The following is an 18,531-nucleotide window of genomic DNA, read 5'->3' on the forward strand; positions in this document are numbered from 1 at the left end:
CTGCACGTGGCCAATTCTGATTAAATGTGGTCCTTTTCTCAAGTATCGTATGTCCTAACAATACAGTTACTTACCTCAGGAAAAGGTACCCTAACTGGGTAAATAGATAGGCTGTGCAAAATAAAAAATGTTTTCAATATAGTTAGTTAGCCAAATATGTAATGTATAAAGGCTGGAGTGACTGGATGTGTAACATACTAGCCAGAACACTACTTCCTGCTTTTCAGCTCTCTAACTCTGAGTTAGTCAGTGACTTGAAGGGGGGCCACATGGTACATTTCTGTTCAGTGAGTTTGCAATTGATCCTCCGCATTCAGCTCAGATTCAAAAGCAACAGATATGACCCATGTGCTGCCCCCCATAAGTCTCTGATTGGTTACTGTCTGGTAACCAATCAGTGGAAACCAAGAGAGCTGAAAAGCAGGAAGTAGTGTTCTGGCTATTATGTTAGACCTCCAGTCACTCCAGCCTTTATATATTACATTTTTGCCTAACTAACTATATATGAAACATTTTTTATTTTGCACAACCTATCTATTTACACAGTTTTTATTTTACTGAACAATTCCTTTAAAACATTCTGCACACATGAAAGCCATGATTGATTTGCAGATTTGTAACTTATTCTAAAAGAAGAGACCACAACAAGGAAAAAGCATTAATACACACAGACACAGGCATCATTGTTGAATTCTATTTTCTCATATGCAGCTTTTTAGACTACATTCGGAATACGTTAGTGATCACAGACTGCAAGGTGCTTGAAGATGATGTTTCAGAACAAAATTGCAGAAAAAAAAAAAAAAAGTCAAAAACAAACATCTTAATCATAAAACGAAAAGGAAGGCCAAAAGTATCAGTCCATTGCATGATCAATCTCACTTGTCATCCCATCCCCAGAAAAAAAAGGTGCTAGAAAATCCCACCCACTACTCTGACACACACAAAAATGGAGCATCTGTAACCACAGGTCCACTGTGGATCACTCTTCATCTGAAGAACTCTGGTCTAATGTGTACACCATGAACATGACATCCGGGCGGGCAGGAACGCACGGGTGACCAGGACGTACAATCTCAAAGCCCAGAAAGCTGAAGGTCTTCAAAAGAGAACCTAGTTTGTGAAAGAAAAGCAAGAGTTAATGTGGATAAAGTGCTCATGTCTGGAAGGCATAAGGAAGTTAAAAAGAAGTGAAACCATGGTTATGTATTATAAATGCACAATAATCTTTATGGTTTGTTCTACTTTTTTTTTTAACTTGATGTTTATTTATTTTGGAACTATAAAATAGGAATACACGAAAAATTTATATGAAGGAAACAAAGGAGATGATAAAGTAACAAGGTATAAATGTGAGTCAGTTTAGGAAGTCATAGGAAGCAAACTAGCAATTAGCTATGATTTTTTAAATTATTGTCTATGGAGTGGCAGGTTATTTAAGAAAAAAACTTGAACGTCTAATTTTACAGATACATTTTTCGAATCGAATTTGACTAAACTCAAATCAAGTTTTTTCTCTGCCATTGACTTCTACATGAACTCGGCAGGTTTTAGGTGGTGAATAGTCGAATTTGAGTTGCTACCAGGATCAAGGTATGATGAATCTCAAATTCGTATCATTCCCAACTCGAATTTGGGAGCTTTGACCAAAAAACCAACTTGAAAATTTGAATTTACAATTCGAACCTTAATAAATCTGCCCCTTAAGTGTGCTTTGTGAATGGAATAGGGACATCAGAGTGGCCACTGACACAGGAGCTGATGTGAATGATGAACATTCTCTTTCAAGTTCTGCAAATATCATGTCAGTGCTATATATATCAGTGATAACAACAAGAACTACTTATATATATTTCTCCACTGTGTCCTTGTAATATGTATAGCTGTGAAAAAGAATTATTTTAAAGCAAATAATCCACATTATCTGGCCTTGTTGTTTCTTTGCGAGGCACATGCATCCAGGTCATGCCACAGAACAGGATCAGATTAGGAGAGTACAAAATTAGAGAGGATTTTGCAGATCAGAAGTACATGCAAAGCTAGGAATAAGCTCACAGTAGGAAAGAAAGCCCTAGGAATAGCTAAAGTATCCTTTGCCCTGAAGAGCTGGAAAAGTCCTTATGCAAATAAAAAGGGTGTTTTTACGCCCCCAGACATGTATTACATAAAGGTTATCCACACAGAGCATTTGCTGCCTGCACAATATCTAGGCAAGGTGGCACAACACAAGAAAATACTTTTGCACCCACTAGAACTTGCTTGTGCTGAACATACTTCTTAAAACAATAGAAAAAAAGTATCGTTGTTATTTATTGCACTAACCAATTAAAAGAATAGGCAGAATACATTTAGGTGTACTGCCCCTTTAAGTTGGCGGACCTATGCCATGAGTTTTCGTATTATTGCAGTTGTAGTTTCACTTTGTTACCAGTTTATAGGGATGCACCGAATCCACTTTTTTGGAAGCAGCAGAATCCTTCGTGGAAGATTCGGCCGAACCGAATCCTAAATTGCATATGCAAATTAGGGGTGGGAAAGGAAAAAGTGGGGGGAAAAAAACTGGTTTACTTCCTTGTTACGTGACAAAAAGTCATGCGAAATCCCGCCTGCCCACCATTTGCAGATGCAAATTAGGACTCGGATCGGCCAGGCACAAGGATTCGGCCAAATCCGGATCCTGCTGAAAAAGGCAGAATCCTGACCAAATCCTGAACTGAATCCTGGATTTGGTGCATCCCTACTACTTTATATTACTAGTTTATGGTTTCTTAGAAAATAATTTACCATATTGCTATTTCTTGGTGTTTGTGTGTGTGGTAGGTCGTGGAAATCATTGCAGCTGGAATAAAGAATAAGTATTTGTATTACTCACCTCTGTCCTCGCGACTCTTTCGGAAGCAAATAAAGACATAGCTCATTTCCATCTTTTCCTCTGCAAATTCCAACAGCGCCAGCAACCTGTCAATAACAGAGCTCACTTATACAGGTGTCACTAAAGAGTGATACATTGTACATCAAGACTGGTATGTTATACTACAAATATTCCCAGTGCCCTGGCAGTTACAAGGTTGCAAGCCTGCAGTAGAGCACAGTGAAGGTAAAAAAAGAAAAATACTTTTTTGAGCAGGTTCCTTTTTTTTTTTTTTTTTAAATTTTACAAAATTTATTCAGCTGAAGGAAACACCCATGAAATTACAATTTTGTGCTAGGATACATGCAGTAACTCCATAAGGGGGGATTTACTACCCGCAAGTGTAGTCGAGATGCAAAATCATTGCATGAAAAAAAAGGTGTTCATTGAAAAGTACCTATAAAAGAAACCCTGTATAACCATTTGCTCACGTATGAGCGCAGGGGAATCCTGGAGCTACTGCCCCTTTCTACAGGGTTTCCACAGCATCCTGCATTAATTGCTGCAGAAAACTTGCACCTAGAGAAACAGTTGCAGAATTCTTTTCAACACGGAATGCTGGAAATTACACGAAAGCAAAAAAAAAAAAAACCAAAAAACACCCATTTTGCGTTAAAGCACACGTGCAACTGTGCGTGTTTAATGCATTAAAGGGAAACTATACCCAAGAATGTATACCAACAGACAGAGATGTGACCTTACATGTATGTGTGTCCAGCAAATCATATGATTCCAGGGGGTGGATTTAAGTACTAAATATGACATTTAGGATTACCCACTGGCACATAATACTACAAAGTGTATTTTTATGAAAATAGTGTATTTTTTTTTTTTTAGAGAGATCTACGTTATTCAAGGGTATAGTTTTCCTAGTAAATGACCCCATCTATAGAAATTAATCATCTCCATTAAATTCTCAGGACATCTCACAGTCACGGTATCCCAATAAACAGTACTGGGTATTATGTATTTAAAAAATGAACACAACACTATAAAGCAGAGTAAGGATTAATAAACCAATCTAATTATGGCGAGTGAAAGCAGATTTTAAGGCTTAAAACCGTTAATTTATTACATAACATATTCGGTAAGAATTGACCTTCATCGAAAAAGACTACAGACTAACCATGGAGCAGTGATTCAGCCTGAAGGCCAGTTATGGTGAATATTAAGGAAAATATTCTCCTAGACACACCTGATAGCCCAACTTGAAGGCCATTGGGGTGAATATGTATTTGCTGCTCTGAATATTCTTGAGACTATGACCGATAAATCAATAGATGAAGAGTGATAACTTACCCCTCTTTGCTCCCATCAGCCAACATGCCCTCGGGAATTTCCACGAAAAGGCTCTGGTTTGACCGCATGGCAGTCCATGAGGACTCTTTCACCTCAGTGACCTTATACTGGAAGTGGACGAGATGGGGCTTCCCATTGTTCACTGGGATATCTTGAGAAACCGTGAGCTTCTCGTCCTGGAAAAAATAAATCTGACAATGTGACACCAGACATAGCAACAACATATTTTCCTGTGAGACTGAAAATGTTACTTTTGGCCCATGTTGTTCTGTTAGTCTCTGTCTGCCCCAGCAGGAGTATTGCTATGCTGCTTCAATTTGTATCAGTAACTTCCCCAATGTTCTCAGGAAATAGAAGGGCTACGCTCGACACCATCTAAAGATCACACACACGTTTTTCTGCAGGATTTGAAATCATGAATATATATATATATATACAAAGCTCTTACGGTTACATATTTTCACAGAATCTTGCTAAATAGTAAACTCTGACAGTAGAAGTAGATTCATTTAATAAACATGCCATGCCACGTGCCTCTCTTCCTTTATCTCCATCTAAAATCCTATTACTGGCACTCAGCCTTTCACTCAATTTACAGTGCACCTCAACCCAAGCAAAGCTGCTGGCTCTTCCCCTACCCACTGTTAGGGTTAGTTCACACGAGGAGATTCGGGGAGATTTTGTTGCCCGGTGACTAATCGTCTCTTCTTCTAGGCAAAATTTCCCCCCGAACTGCCTCCACTATAATGAAAAGTCGCCTGCGCTAAAGCACACGCGGCGCTTCGTTTTCCGAAGTCGTCCAAAGTTGAAACATGGGGCGACTTCGGAAAACAAACCGCCACGTGTGCTTTTTTGAAGGGACTTTTCAATATAGCGGATGGGAAGACACGCGGAGGCAGTTCAGGGAGATTGTCGCCCAGAGGAAGAGGCAATTAGTCGCCAGGCGTCAAAATCTCCCAGAATCTCCTCGTGTGAACTAACCCTTAAAGGCATACTGTCCACATATAATTACACCCTTACAAAAGCTTTATTAGTATCCTATTTATTTTTAAAACATTTATACAATTCAGAATTTTAATTTATCAGTTTACTTTGAGTCAACCTTACTTTTTCCTTTCATACATACACCAGACAGCATTGTAGCACATATTAAAGGGGTTGTAAACCCAAACAAACATTTGTGTAACAGATGCAAAATTTTAGCAACTTTTAAATATACATTAAGATCAATAGCTTGAAGACCAAAGGTTGTAAATGCAAAAAACAAACCTTTTCATCATCATGTGATAGATCAATGTGCTATATGCCAAGTACAGGTATGGGACCTATTATCCAGGGAACTGGGGTTTTCCTCCTAATGGATCTTTACATAATTTGGATCTTCATACCTTAAATCATGTAAACATGAAATAAACCCAATAGGTTTTGCTTCCAATAAGGATCAATTATATCTTAGTTTGGATCAAGTACAAGGTACTGTTTTATTATTACAGAGAAAAAGGAAATCGGTTTTAAAAATTTGAATTATCTGATTATAATGGAGGCTATGGGAGACAAGCTTTCTGAAATTTGGAGCTTCCTGGATAATGGGTTTCCAGATAATGGATCCCATACCTATATTTATATTAGTCCTTATTGGGGGACTGTAGATCTTCGCACCTATTTTTTACATAATTAATTGTGTGTGGGCTATTATTTAGCCCAGGGTGGCCCCCACTTACACTGAATTAAATTTCCCACAATGCCATGAATGGGAGAAAGCTGTGTTTTGCCGCTTCAGCACTGTTACTTACTGAAACATCACAGCAAGCATACTGTTGGATATCTTAAAAAAAGGGTATATGGTTTGTCTGTAATAGAGAAAAGTATAATATGTACTATTCCTTTACTATTCCTTTACTTGTGTATGTTTCTCTTCTTAGAGCTGCCTTTTAAGAAGGTTTTAAATATTCATGTCTTAGCCAAGAGTGTCTCATATAAAAGCCACTTACACAACACCTAGTGGAACACCAACATCCAGATTTAGCTTGCTAAAATGGCACTGTATCAGGTTGCCTTGTTTAAAAAAAAAAAAACCTCATGTCCCTTGAAAAAGGTCATGCTACTTTGGGACTGAATATAGCCAACTATTTTCTAGCAAAGCATTTGTTGTAAATGTCTGGAGAGGCAGTTAAAACATGTGGTATGTACATTTAAAGAGTACAGGAAAAATACAACAACCAAAGGGATGCAGCAGGTTGTTGTAGAAGATAGTAATGGAGCATTCAAGGCATATAGACATGTTCTTGTTTTAATCTGGGATTTTTAAAGGACGTGTTCACATTAAAGTTTTCTTTCAGCATGCTGAAGACATAGGTATTCTTTTGACAATTTACCACTTAGACTTGATTTTGTGTGTTTGTCTTCCTGGCCAGAGAGACATAAGCAAGTATAGTACAAACATAAAAGAATAATAAATTCTAGAAGAACCCAGAATATCAATAGCTGCATGCTAGCAAACAATTAGCTGTACAGCCATCTAGTAATGGCTAGAGCTATGTTAAAAAGTAAAGCCTTACCTTGTAGATCACTGCTGGGAGTGCAGGATCCCTGCCGTCCCCCCGCCCACCGGGGATCTTCAACAGTGGGTGAGGGGCATCAGGAGCACCACAGAGGCCCTGGAATAAGGTGCCTACAGCAATGGAGTTGTTGACTGCTACTCAAGGGCAAAATACTACTGTAAAAGAAAAGAGAGAGAATACCACAAGGTTAGCTAGCAGTGGAAATGGAGGGCACATTTAATTAGCAAAAGCTTACTTTATTTGCCTGAATGGCAGCTACAGAATGATCAAGGGAGGACACATACTTGCTGCTTAAAGGTGGCCATAGACGTAACAATTACGATCTTTCCTGGAAAAGATCTTTTCAAGAAAGATCGTTAGTTTCAATACACCTGTAGAGCTGAATTGTCAGATATAAAAAGGTAAAAACAATAGAATTCTACCTGTATCTGACGATTCAGCACTAACAATGACCCATGTTCATGTGTCGTCAAACGCAAAATCAAAATTTTCCAGCCAGCCCAATCGATGGGCCGATCAACATCCAAGTCTTCTGTCGATACCGGTCCACTGGTCTCCCACCATACACGCACCAAATATCATACAAAAAATCATTTTGTACAATATCTGTGCGTCTATGGCTACCTTTAGTCTTGGATGACAGGTACAGAACATGTATGTATGTATGTATGTATGCTAGTTTAGTTACTGTTCGTTTTAAAAACATTTTCTTATAGTTACAGTCACAAGTTAAACACTGTGTTTGCAAGATGTGAGCATAGCCTAAATACTGTATAAATACAGTATAAATACAGTATTGCAGAGTTTAAAAAAGAACACGACAGTGGAAGTTCTCCTTCGCCACCTGAGCCTCCTCCCATTTTTTTTTTAAACAAATATATGGGTATATTTAATTGGCCTCTTAAATTATCCCTTATGCCAACAATACAGCACCTAATTAAAGGAGACATATAGGATAAGTGAAAACCCCTAATCTTGTAGGCAATAATGAATAATATATGGTACTCATTTTACTTTGGGCTAAAAATGAATATTGTCTTCAAAATTGGACCCTTTATTTGAGTTACAGTCCTTTACCATGCTTCAAATGAGGGGCTGCCATGGCCTAACGGTCCCTACCAGAAGCACAGTAGGAGTGGGATAGCCAATCACAGCTCTGCAGTCACACAAGCAAAGACAGGCTTCAGTTTCCCATCAGGTCAGGCAAGCTGCTGATTGGTTCCTGTCCTACAGTGCAGTGTGCTGAGTGCTGCCAACTCCCCTGAACTGAGAAAGTCGGGGACTACTGATCACCTTCTTGTGATACTGCTACAAATCCAGATATTGGTAAGCTAGCTTGATTGTAGGGACACTAAAAGCTAAAGCAGGAAAAGAGGGGGGGGGGGTGTTACAGCACAGGGCATGGAACATCTCAATTGTGTGTGTCAAGCAAACCAATTTTTAATATTTGCAACAGTAATGTTTGGTTTTTAAAAAGCAATTTTAATTAAACGTTGTACAATAGAAGCATTTGAGTTATCATTGTGCCTTCCAGGCTCACCTAGGCAATCACAAAGCATTCCTTTATAATATGCACTGAACATTTTTGTTCTAGTAGAAGGTGGGTAGTGTGGAGTTTCAGAGCTTTGAAACTAAACTATCACAGAAAACAACAAATTCAGCAAAAACAACAAATTCAGCAAAGTTATTTAGTAAAAATAGAGGATTAGTGTATATATAATATATGTAACCTTTCTATGAGCAGACCAAAATGAAAAAAAAAAAAATAAACAAATGAAAAACGGCTAAAACACTCTTTCCCTGAAGGGTTAAAAAGTATCCTTATATGCAAAACTGTCATGACCTGACTTGAAGGAATAGTTAGGGAGGATGCTTGTTTACTAGAACACGGCTAGGAGAAGCAATATTCCGTACAGAGCTAAATGCTGTGAATCCAGGCCAAGAATGCTAGGAGTTTGGGAAATGGCATGGCTTTCTAATACGGTTAAATGAGAACTAAATGATAATATGGTTTATGTTGGTGCCAAAAAATCTATATAGGTACTACTACAAAACTAATCAGTAATTCAAAATCAAAAATAAATAGTTAATCATGGGGAATATACTCCCAATTCACCCCAGTCCTAGGGTGTAAGTCCAAGTCAACATTTCAAAAGAGAAAAATGTGAGTGTCCCCCAAAATAATAAATCAATTAAAAAATGAAAAATTTATTAGGACATCAGAGCAAGACCTAACGCGTTTCGTGCCTGCTGGGGCACTTATTCATAGGTTTACTCAACCTATGAGTAAGTGCTCCAGCAGGCACGAAACGCGTTAGGTCTTGCTCTGATGTCCTAATAAATTTTTCATTTTTTAAATTGATTGATTTATTATTTTGGGGGACACTCACAAAGGAGAACTAAACCCTAAAAACGAATATGGTTAAAAATGGCATTGCATTTACATTCTGAACTTATTGTACCAGCCTAAAGTTTCAGCTTCTCAATAGCAGCAATGATCCAGGACTTCAAACTTGTCACAGGGGGGCCCCATCTTGGAAAGTGTCTGCGACACACACATGCTCAGTGGGCTCTGAGCAGCTTAGAAGCTAAGCTTAGGGGTCGTCACAAATTATCAAGCAGAAAATGAGGTTGGCCTTAAATATAAACTGGTGCTACAGGCAGGCCCAGATTTACTTACCGGGCGCCCCTAGGCCGGCTCTGCTTGTCCCCCCGCCCCCTTCCAGACACTTTCTTACCCGTCCTGCCCCTCTCCCCTTCGCAGTCTCCCTCTAATTCCTGCGCTCCTGGAGACTGGTGTGCAGATTTGCCGCGCATGTCCAGTGCCCATATCTAGGAAGCATGCCGCCCCTGAATTTCTGCCGGCCTAGGCCCTTGCCACAAATCCACGCATGATTACAGGGCTAATTACTAAAGTATGATGCTAGTTGCACTGGTTTCTGTGCTGCCATGTAGTAATTATCTGAATGAATTACTAATCAGCCTTACACTGGGACATTTTTATTCTGTATATACAGTACATTATGATTGGGCCCCTAACAGGGCCGGAACTAGGAGTAGGCAGAAGAAGCACATGCCTAGGGCGCAAAGGTGAAAGGGTGCCAAGCCTGGCTGCCCCTAGTCGCAAGCACCTGATGTGAAGAGGACGCCCCGCTTTCCGACGCCCACTGCAGGTAACTACAGGAGCAAGTACCCTCGGAGGACCATTCCTGCCTCTGATACATGGGAGGGAGTGAGCGCACTAAAACGTGCGCACACAGGGGAGCGGGGTGATGCGTGTGCCCTGCCTAGGGTGCTCCAGCACTTTGGCCCAGCACTGGTCCCGAAGGTCAGTAAGTGACAGCCGCACAGAGCATGTGCAGTGAATCAGCAGCAAAGAAGATGGGGAGCTACTGGGGCATAATTGGAGGCACAAATGTTTACTGCTAAAGGGTTGTGGTTGCCTCGGTCTGGTATAAAAGCCCAACACATAATGTATAACATTTCTAGCCTACTTCATTATTTAGGCTTTAGTTCTCCTTTAAGTCAAGTATGTGTAAACCAAATCAGAGCTTTTACATGTAGGAAATCTCCTATAAAAGATATGCATGAATGAACTCATTTAGTAGTACGATTATTTCTGCTGTAATCTGGTGCAAACTAATGCAAGAATATAAATAAATATAATTAATTAGAACTTGCAACACAGTGAAACCTGTGATATTGAGAGCAAGTGCATTATCGGTGCGCATAGAAATTGACTTGGATGGCGGATTTGGCTTTACCTTCTTGTTGCCTTTTTCAATCCTGGTCCATTTTCATGTAAGTGAAGCAATACATCTAGAGCCACTACTTTGTGTAATATTTATGTAATTTATAGGATCATGACAGTAGCTGTATTTCTTATCTTTATTTATAGAGCATCAGCATATCCTGCAGGGCTGCACAATAATGCTCACATGTTCCAGGCTGGTTCCACAAGCAGAAAAACAACATGACTAAGTTTATGAGAGCTTGTAGACAAGAGAGATAACTATAGAAGGGAGTCAAATGACTTTGCTTTGTTTGCACAGACAAAAACAGAACATTTTGTTGATTTCTTTGATTGTTTATATACAAAGATGCCAGTGAGTATGCCAAAGTCTACACTTTAAACTGTATTATGACCAAACTCCTGGTAGTATTATACAAAATCAGCATGTATAATATACAATAAAATCTAGAACATGGAGGACAAGGCAGGTTTGTTGCAGAGTGGAAAGATTTTGTATCAGCATACTTTATACAGTGATCCTTCCATCTACAGCCTATTTCAAACAAAGGGGCATTTTTTTTCTAAAATTTGAGATATTTTGGTTGCTGTGGGAAACATCACCAGTGATATTTATCCCCAATGTATACATGCATGCATTATCTAAAATGTACTAATGTTACTAATGCAAATGGATAAAATGAATAACAGCAAACTAGCAGGACTTGTTAGCTAATTAAAATGATGCACTGCTTGCCTGGCACTAAGAAATAAGATTAATCATCTAAAAAGAAATATTACAGATCTCTATAAAATGGAATGTTTAGTCCTCGGCATGGAAGAGTCATTTTCTACTTGGTGAACATTCAACATAGTGTAGGATGGAGCACACAGTAGGCAGGCTCTGCTGCAATGACTTTTAATCGGATCACAACATGTTTCAGATCTGCATGGATCCTTTTTCAAGTGAGCACTTGAAAAAGGATCCATGCAAATCTGAAACATGATGTGATCCGATTAAAAGTCATTGCAGCAACAATGCTATCCCACTTTTCAAACTTACATATGAAATTAGAGGTTCACCCGCCAAATTTGACAAGGTCTGGGGGCCGTGGTGTGATATCAATCCGATCCCTGAAATAGGGTAACCTAGGTGTACCCCTACATAAGACAGTTAATCAACTTCACAATCTAGTTTGGAGCAAATGGTGGCTCAAAAATAGTTCATAAAGAATACTTCTACGAGTGTCCAATTGACACCAATACAGGGTTCTTACTGTTACAATACTCTATATGTCGACTGGTAATTCATGTCTGATTTCATGTAATGCATACGAGATGTGTTGTTATGTCTTGTTTTAAGTGTTTAAAACAATAAAACTTACCTTTGAAAAAAAAAAAAAAAAAAGTCATTGCAGCAGAGCCTGCCTACTGTGTGCTCCATCCTACACTATGTTGAATGATTATATGTTGGTCTACTGGTGTGGCCCGATTGGAAAGTGAGCACTTTACACAGGTGGAAGCGTTGGACTAAATTGATTGTATTACTTGTTGAACATTACACTCCATTACATTTTGTTGCTTATGTAGTTTTACTGGTTAATATTTGAAAAAGGTTTGGAGGGAGTCGTAAGCAACAATGACAGTACACCCCTCCCCCATGGTTATCAGGGATCATAAAGGATTGTAAGAGAATGGGCTAGAATCTGTGGAAGAGAGTTAGTAGGTCTCTGACTATTGGAAGCCACCCACCATAATTTAGCTCACAAGCAGAAAATGTATAATATAACCATGTATATGGTCAATTTTGCACAACACACTTATTTAGCTTGTGGGCTGAATCGGGAAATCTGAAAAAAAAAACAGGAAAGAGTGAAGATGCTTTTAGTTAAAGGACCAGAAAAAATCATTAGTATACAACAGAAAGAAAACCAAAAAAAACACAAAGACAAATGAAACTTTGAAATCGCTAGATAGGCTGTGCAAAATAAAAATGTTTCTAATACAGTTAGTTAGCCAAAAATGTAATGTATAAAGACTGGAGTGATTTGATGTATAACATGTCAGTCAAATCACTACTTCCTGCTTTTCAGCTCTCTTGGTTTACACTGACTGGTTACCCTGGCTACCAGGCAGTAACCAATCAGAGACTTGAGGGGGGGCCACATGGGTCATATCTGTTGCTTTTGAATCTGAGCTGAATGCCGAGGATCAATTACAAACTCACTGAACAGAAATGTACCATGTGGCCCCCCTTCAAGTCGCTGACTAACTCAAGAGTTATAGAGATGAAAAGCAGGAAGTAGTGTTCTGGCTATTATGTTACACATCCAGTCACTCCAGCCTTTATACATTACATTTTTGGCTAACTAACTATATTTGAAACATTTTTTATTTTGCACAGCATATCTATTTACACAATTTTTATTTTCACACTGAACTGTTCCTTTAAACTTTTAAAGGAATAGTAAAGTCAAAAAATAAGTGTTTTAAAGAAATGAAAATATAATGCAGTGTTGCCCTGCACTGGTAAAACTGCTGTGTTTGCTTCACAAACACTACTATTGTTTATATAAATAAGCTGCTGTGTAGCAATGGGGGCAGCCATTCAAAGGAGAAAAGGCTCAGGTTACACAGCAGATCGCAAATAAGCGCTGTCTGTCTAATGGTGTTATCTGTTATCCATTATTTATCCTGTGCCATATAGCCGTTTTTCAATTTCTGCCATTGCTCCACAGCAGCTTGTTTATATGAACTATAGTAGTGTTTCTGAAGCAAACAGATCAGTTTTACCAGTGCAGGGCAACAGTACTGCACCAGAATATGGCCATTTATCTGTTGCCTTCTACCAATTACTACGCATCAAATGCCCATAATCTTTTAATTTCTGTTTTTTTTCCCACAAGACTGAAAACCAGGGTTCTGGTGTAGGTCTGGTACCAGCAGGTTAACCACAAAAACAAGTTAAATTGCAGGTTGCAGGTAGGACATTCAGATGCAGGTACTGGTCTTAACTTTAGCAAGTTCTGCTCCTTTATAATATTTTTTAAATGTTTTTTCTGCCCCCCCCCCACTTTTGATGAAGTCACTTTTGGTTTGCAGCAACAGCACTTCCCTTTTAACAGTGGCCAGCAGATCAGGCAGCGGATAATGAAGGTTCGGGTCAGGTCAGACAGTGGACCCATGCAGGTAAAAATGTTGGTTGCGGGTCTGGGTTTCAAAAATTAGGCCAGCGCGGGATTCTACTAGAAACAAGTCTTGCAACAGGGACATGTTTGTTGTACAGATCAATAGCTGTAACAGAATACAAGTCTTGGGTACTGGAAAAAATGTGCCAGAGAGAAACTGAGCCGGGGACATAGATATCAGTCAGGAGGCTGACATTGTATCTTATTTGCCAAAGGGTTTCCTTCACAAACTCAAGTGGAATAATCACTGTACTAAAAATTAGCAGTTAAGGTCATTTTTAAACATTGTATAAAGGATGACTGCTGTTCAACATACCTGTATCAATAAGCTTAATTAGAAGCCTGCAGGTACAGAATCAGCAACACACGTATGATAAACACACAGTACTCCGTAACTCCTCTATATACATTTTGGCAGGCGATGTTCACCTGCAACACAGGCCTACTTTCAACAACAATTACCGTTAAAGGGGTTAAAAAAAAAACTAAAAGTTTTGTAGAAGTGATACCTATAATGGCTAACACTAAAAATACATTGCAAAATTTCGTAGCACCAAGGCCCCTTTGTCAGACAAAATACAAACGAAGGGGCCTTGGTGCTCTGAAAGCTTGCAATGTATTTTTATTGTTAGACAATATAGGTATCACTTCTACAATACTTTTGGTATTTGTTTGTTTTTTTGTTATTTTTTCTACCGGCAAACACGGTACCACGGTTTTTGTCTTGTGCTTTAAAGGGGTTGTCATTGTACTTCCTACTGCCTTGAGTTACAAGTGAAATACGCTAGAGCGCCAGGATTACTGGAATAAAAAATTGTATGCCCCAAAAAAACCAAAAGGTTAATGCAAGGATGGCTGCTCTGCCACAAATGTACAGCATAAACATCCGGCAGACAGGTTTATAAATCATGTGAAGCAGCTGGGAGTAGGCTCTGCAACAAAAACAAGTTGGTCATATTGGGAAACTGAAATCCTAGTGTTGCTTGTGCCCCACGGCCGTGTCTGGTGTAAGAGGATCAGATGGCAGCATCACACAGATCTAGTGACAGCGCCGTGACATAGGAAACTGTCAGTTCACTGCTGCCTGGAAGTCTTGCTTTGCTTTTTACTGCCCAAGTGCCTCTGGGTCTTGCCTTGAACAAAGGGGCATGTTTTTATATCTTTGTCTGAATGATGTTGGTTCTGGACCAATACAATAAAATAAAAAGTATGGATATTTGAACAATCATGCAAATATCAGTGTAGTAAAGTCAAATCTCATCTATGAACCTCCAAAAGTCTAGAAGAGCAAGTTGAAGCAAGACTTTGAAACAAGCCCCTACATTGGGCCACTGACAAATAAAATAGTACATGTGTGAACTCTAGTTTACTGGCTGCTGGTCCCTTTCCTCAAAGTAAAGAGAAAATCACCCAGCAGTAGTTACATAATAGTTATTCCTATACAATACTTACACCCTGTAAATCCTGACTGTGTCTAGGACATTTGTGGCACATTCTGCTGCAGACGCTTCATTGCTGCTACATTTAGTTACATGCCCCCAACTATCCTGCTGCCTCACACAACAGCTTGGCTGCAATCCTCCCCGTGCTGCCATACAGACTGTCACTACACACATCCAGGCACTTACTGTTGCGAACAACTACAATTGCCATCACTCTCAGGAGACAGTAAAGTTTGTGGGCAGGCGCAGGCAGTTGCAGTTTTGCGTACCTGTCCTGCGGCTCTATCATTCTCCCCTTGCCGTACTCTGCTGTCTTTGGTTCCCTGTGCGATCCCAGGCCTCGGCACTATGCTCTAAAGGGTCCCCCTTGTCACAGCGCGCACGAATCTAGATAAATGAGTCTCTATTATGCGCGTACGGGCCTTATGTGCTCTCCTCTCCGCACCAATCAACAGCATCCGGCCCCACTCGATGTTTCCCGGTGCACGGCTCCCGAGCGCTTTTCCTACAGCCTCAAACTAAACAGACTTTCGTCGGTACTGAATTGCCCCGCCTCCGCCGCACTCTAGAACCTTCCCCAGGTCCCTCCTATTGCGTGACGCGAAGTCTCTTCTGATTCCAGACTGGTTAACCGTATAGCCCTCCCCCTGTATAGAGTCAAGTTAGGCTGCGCGGCACGCCTCAACAGGCTACTTCTGCTTCAGATTATTTGTTGTTGTTATGCGTTCCAGTATATAAAGAGCCGGCCCACTCTGCAAGGATGTAAACACGTTAGTGGGCGGGTCAAATGTCAGAGGCCATGACATTTATTAGTCACGTGACAAATGCTCCCCGCCCTGTGAAATTTAATGTACTGGAGCTTGTGGCCTGTGTGTGGGAAATTAATGTGCGTGTGTTTATAGCCAGCAATGCAGTTTCCTGCTAGTTTGTATCTGTATGTAGTACAGTTTTCTAGAGTAAAGGATTTCCTTGGAAATGCATGAAGGGTTTTTGCTGGATTATCACTTACCCACTACTAAGGTTGCCACCTTTTCTGGAAAAAAATTACGGCTTTCCTATAAATTTATCTTTTTCCCAAACATTGGGATCAACCATCATTTTTACCGGCCAGGCTGGTAAAATACCGACCAGGTGACAACCCTACCCACTACACAAACAAGATTACCCACTATTACAACTGTATTATGTTATATTTACATGTGCGAAAGTAAATTGTTTGCATCGTCGCTTTGTTAGAAATCATCAAGATCTTTTTAATGCTAATGAATTACTTAAATCTATTACAGGCTATTAAGGATGACTGGGCTGATGCTGTTTTTACCCTGTTCTCAGCAGTCAAATGAAAATTCAAGTCATTGAACTAGCTGGAAAAAGATGTGAATGAATTTACCTATAAAATTATCCACCCTGTTACACCCCAGCTCTTCCTGTTAGGCCCCTAACCCAACCAGTTACGTCATCCCATGGCCCAACTCATTATGCCTCTGATCCATCCTAATTCCAGTGATATTGCCATATCCCCCTATGCCATTAAATCTTTACATCAACATTTTGCCCCCCACCCTTGCCTGTGTTTTTGTTCTAATCTGTCCTATGCAATATCATTTCTAACTACTGAAGCAAATAAGGGTTACAAAATGCACACAATATATGCGTTAAATGAGATCTGTCACCCTAAGAAATCAGTTCAAATCCTATGTTATTGTGTTAGTCAGGCAAAATAAACTTTACTTACACTATATAAATGATTTAAATCATGATTATTTTTAGCACACAGAACGGAGCCACTTTTTGGAAACTGTGATCAAGGAAAACTTTGCATTATCCCCAAATCAAGTGTATGCACAGGAAAGGATCACCTGATGACCAAGCGCATGCACAGGCTTTGATTGTAAGGTCAGGCTTGCATGGAAATATGTCACATGAACCACCAATGGGTGTGCAGAGAAGAGAGCAACCAGGGAGAGGAGAGCAAAGGGCTTTGGGCTTCTTCTTAGTGGATGTTCATGTGGCACGATAGAGAAAGTGCCAGAGGGTGGGGCTATCCCTAGACTAGTAGGCTGTGAGCGTACTTCAGGCTTGCCCAGAAACTTGAGGTATTGACCACCGTAGGGCGCACTGAGAATTGAGCAACAAGGGAGAGTAAAGTGAAGGGCTCTGGGCTCCTCCTTGGTGAATGCCCTTTAACAATAACATGTGATATGAACTGGGCCACATTTGGTGGAGGACACTATATATGCTAAATGTTTAATAAAGCTATGACCTCTGGTCCCACTTATTATTTCACAAGTTTTGATGTTCAGTCTGTTAATTTAATTCGTAGGATTCATTGGGTCTATGGAAAGTTGAAGTGGCAACAGAAAGCAGCATAAAACATTAAGGCTCATAAACTGAAAGTTAAGTATTAAGGACGTTCATTCATGTACTGCAAGTAAAAAGCATACCAATAAGTTTATTCGTCCCTCTGAAGAAAAAGCTTCCTGGGACTTTTAGACCTGAGATTTCCTAATTAATTTTTAAACATATGACCATTCAGGATGAAAACCTTAAAGGACACACACTGGTGGCTTTTTTTTAGACAACTCCCAGTGAATATAATTGCTAGCTTTAAACACCTGGTCGGTGCTCCTCTTCGCTGCAAACCTTGATGAATTCCCCAGGGGTTCCTTGTGAAGATCCAGGGCTGGATCATGTGCAGTAGAGTGAAGGTGAATATTTTACTGTAATGCTCATGTGCTGGTTATGGCCAAAACAAATCGAAAGAAAATCATGCACAGCCGGTATAACCTAGAAGACATATCAGCAGTCCCCAACTTAGCAGGCATTAATAAGATACTAAACTCTTGAGAGTGTGAACTTTTCCACACTTCCACTCATTTAGCATTCATTCAGTCATTCTTCCTGTCCTGAAGTGGATTTTTTATTTGGCATGTGCCGTCCCACATCTACTCTAATTCAGACAATCCAAAGGAGCATGCAAAAGTGAAGGAACTGTATGGGAACCAAAGCCTTCACTAGTGAGACTTTGGGTCCCCCAACTCTGAATTATCTAACTTCAACTTCAGCTCACTTCAAACTGGGTTGCATGGAAGTTTTTCCTCCCAGCAAGGTCATTATAATACAGACAGCAGATCCACTATTCAATAGAGGCACAGAAGTGTGGGAGCCTGGTGCATGTTGAATTTATGCTATTTTGTCCATATATTTTTGTTTCATATATTTGCATTCTGGTTACCTACATTCTGGGGCTTTAGTATTGTAGGGACCCATAAAGTTAGTAACCCATATGGCTTTAATTCACTACTTGCATGTATCTAGTTTACTGATTTTGATCATTTCTATCATTGACCCTTAGGCTGAAGAACACTTCCTGCTGCACTTTAATATAGTGTTTGGTAAG

At 39.8% G+C, this 18,531-nt stretch overlaps 1 pseudogene; it reads right to left on the minus strand.

Moving 5' to 3' along the window:
- Positions 1–680: 680 nt before the first annotated feature.
- LOC108711330 lies at positions 681–15,704 on the minus strand (annotated as a pseudogene).
- Between the last annotated feature and the right edge of the window lie 2,827 nt (positions 15,705–18,531).

Source organism: Xenopus laevis, chromosome 3L (assembly GCF_017654675.1).
Source record: "Xenopus laevis strain J_2021 chromosome 3L, Xenopus_laevis_v10.1, whole genome shotgun sequence".
NCBI classification, from domain to species: Eukaryota; Metazoa; Chordata; class Amphibia; order Anura; family Pipidae; genus Xenopus; species Xenopus laevis.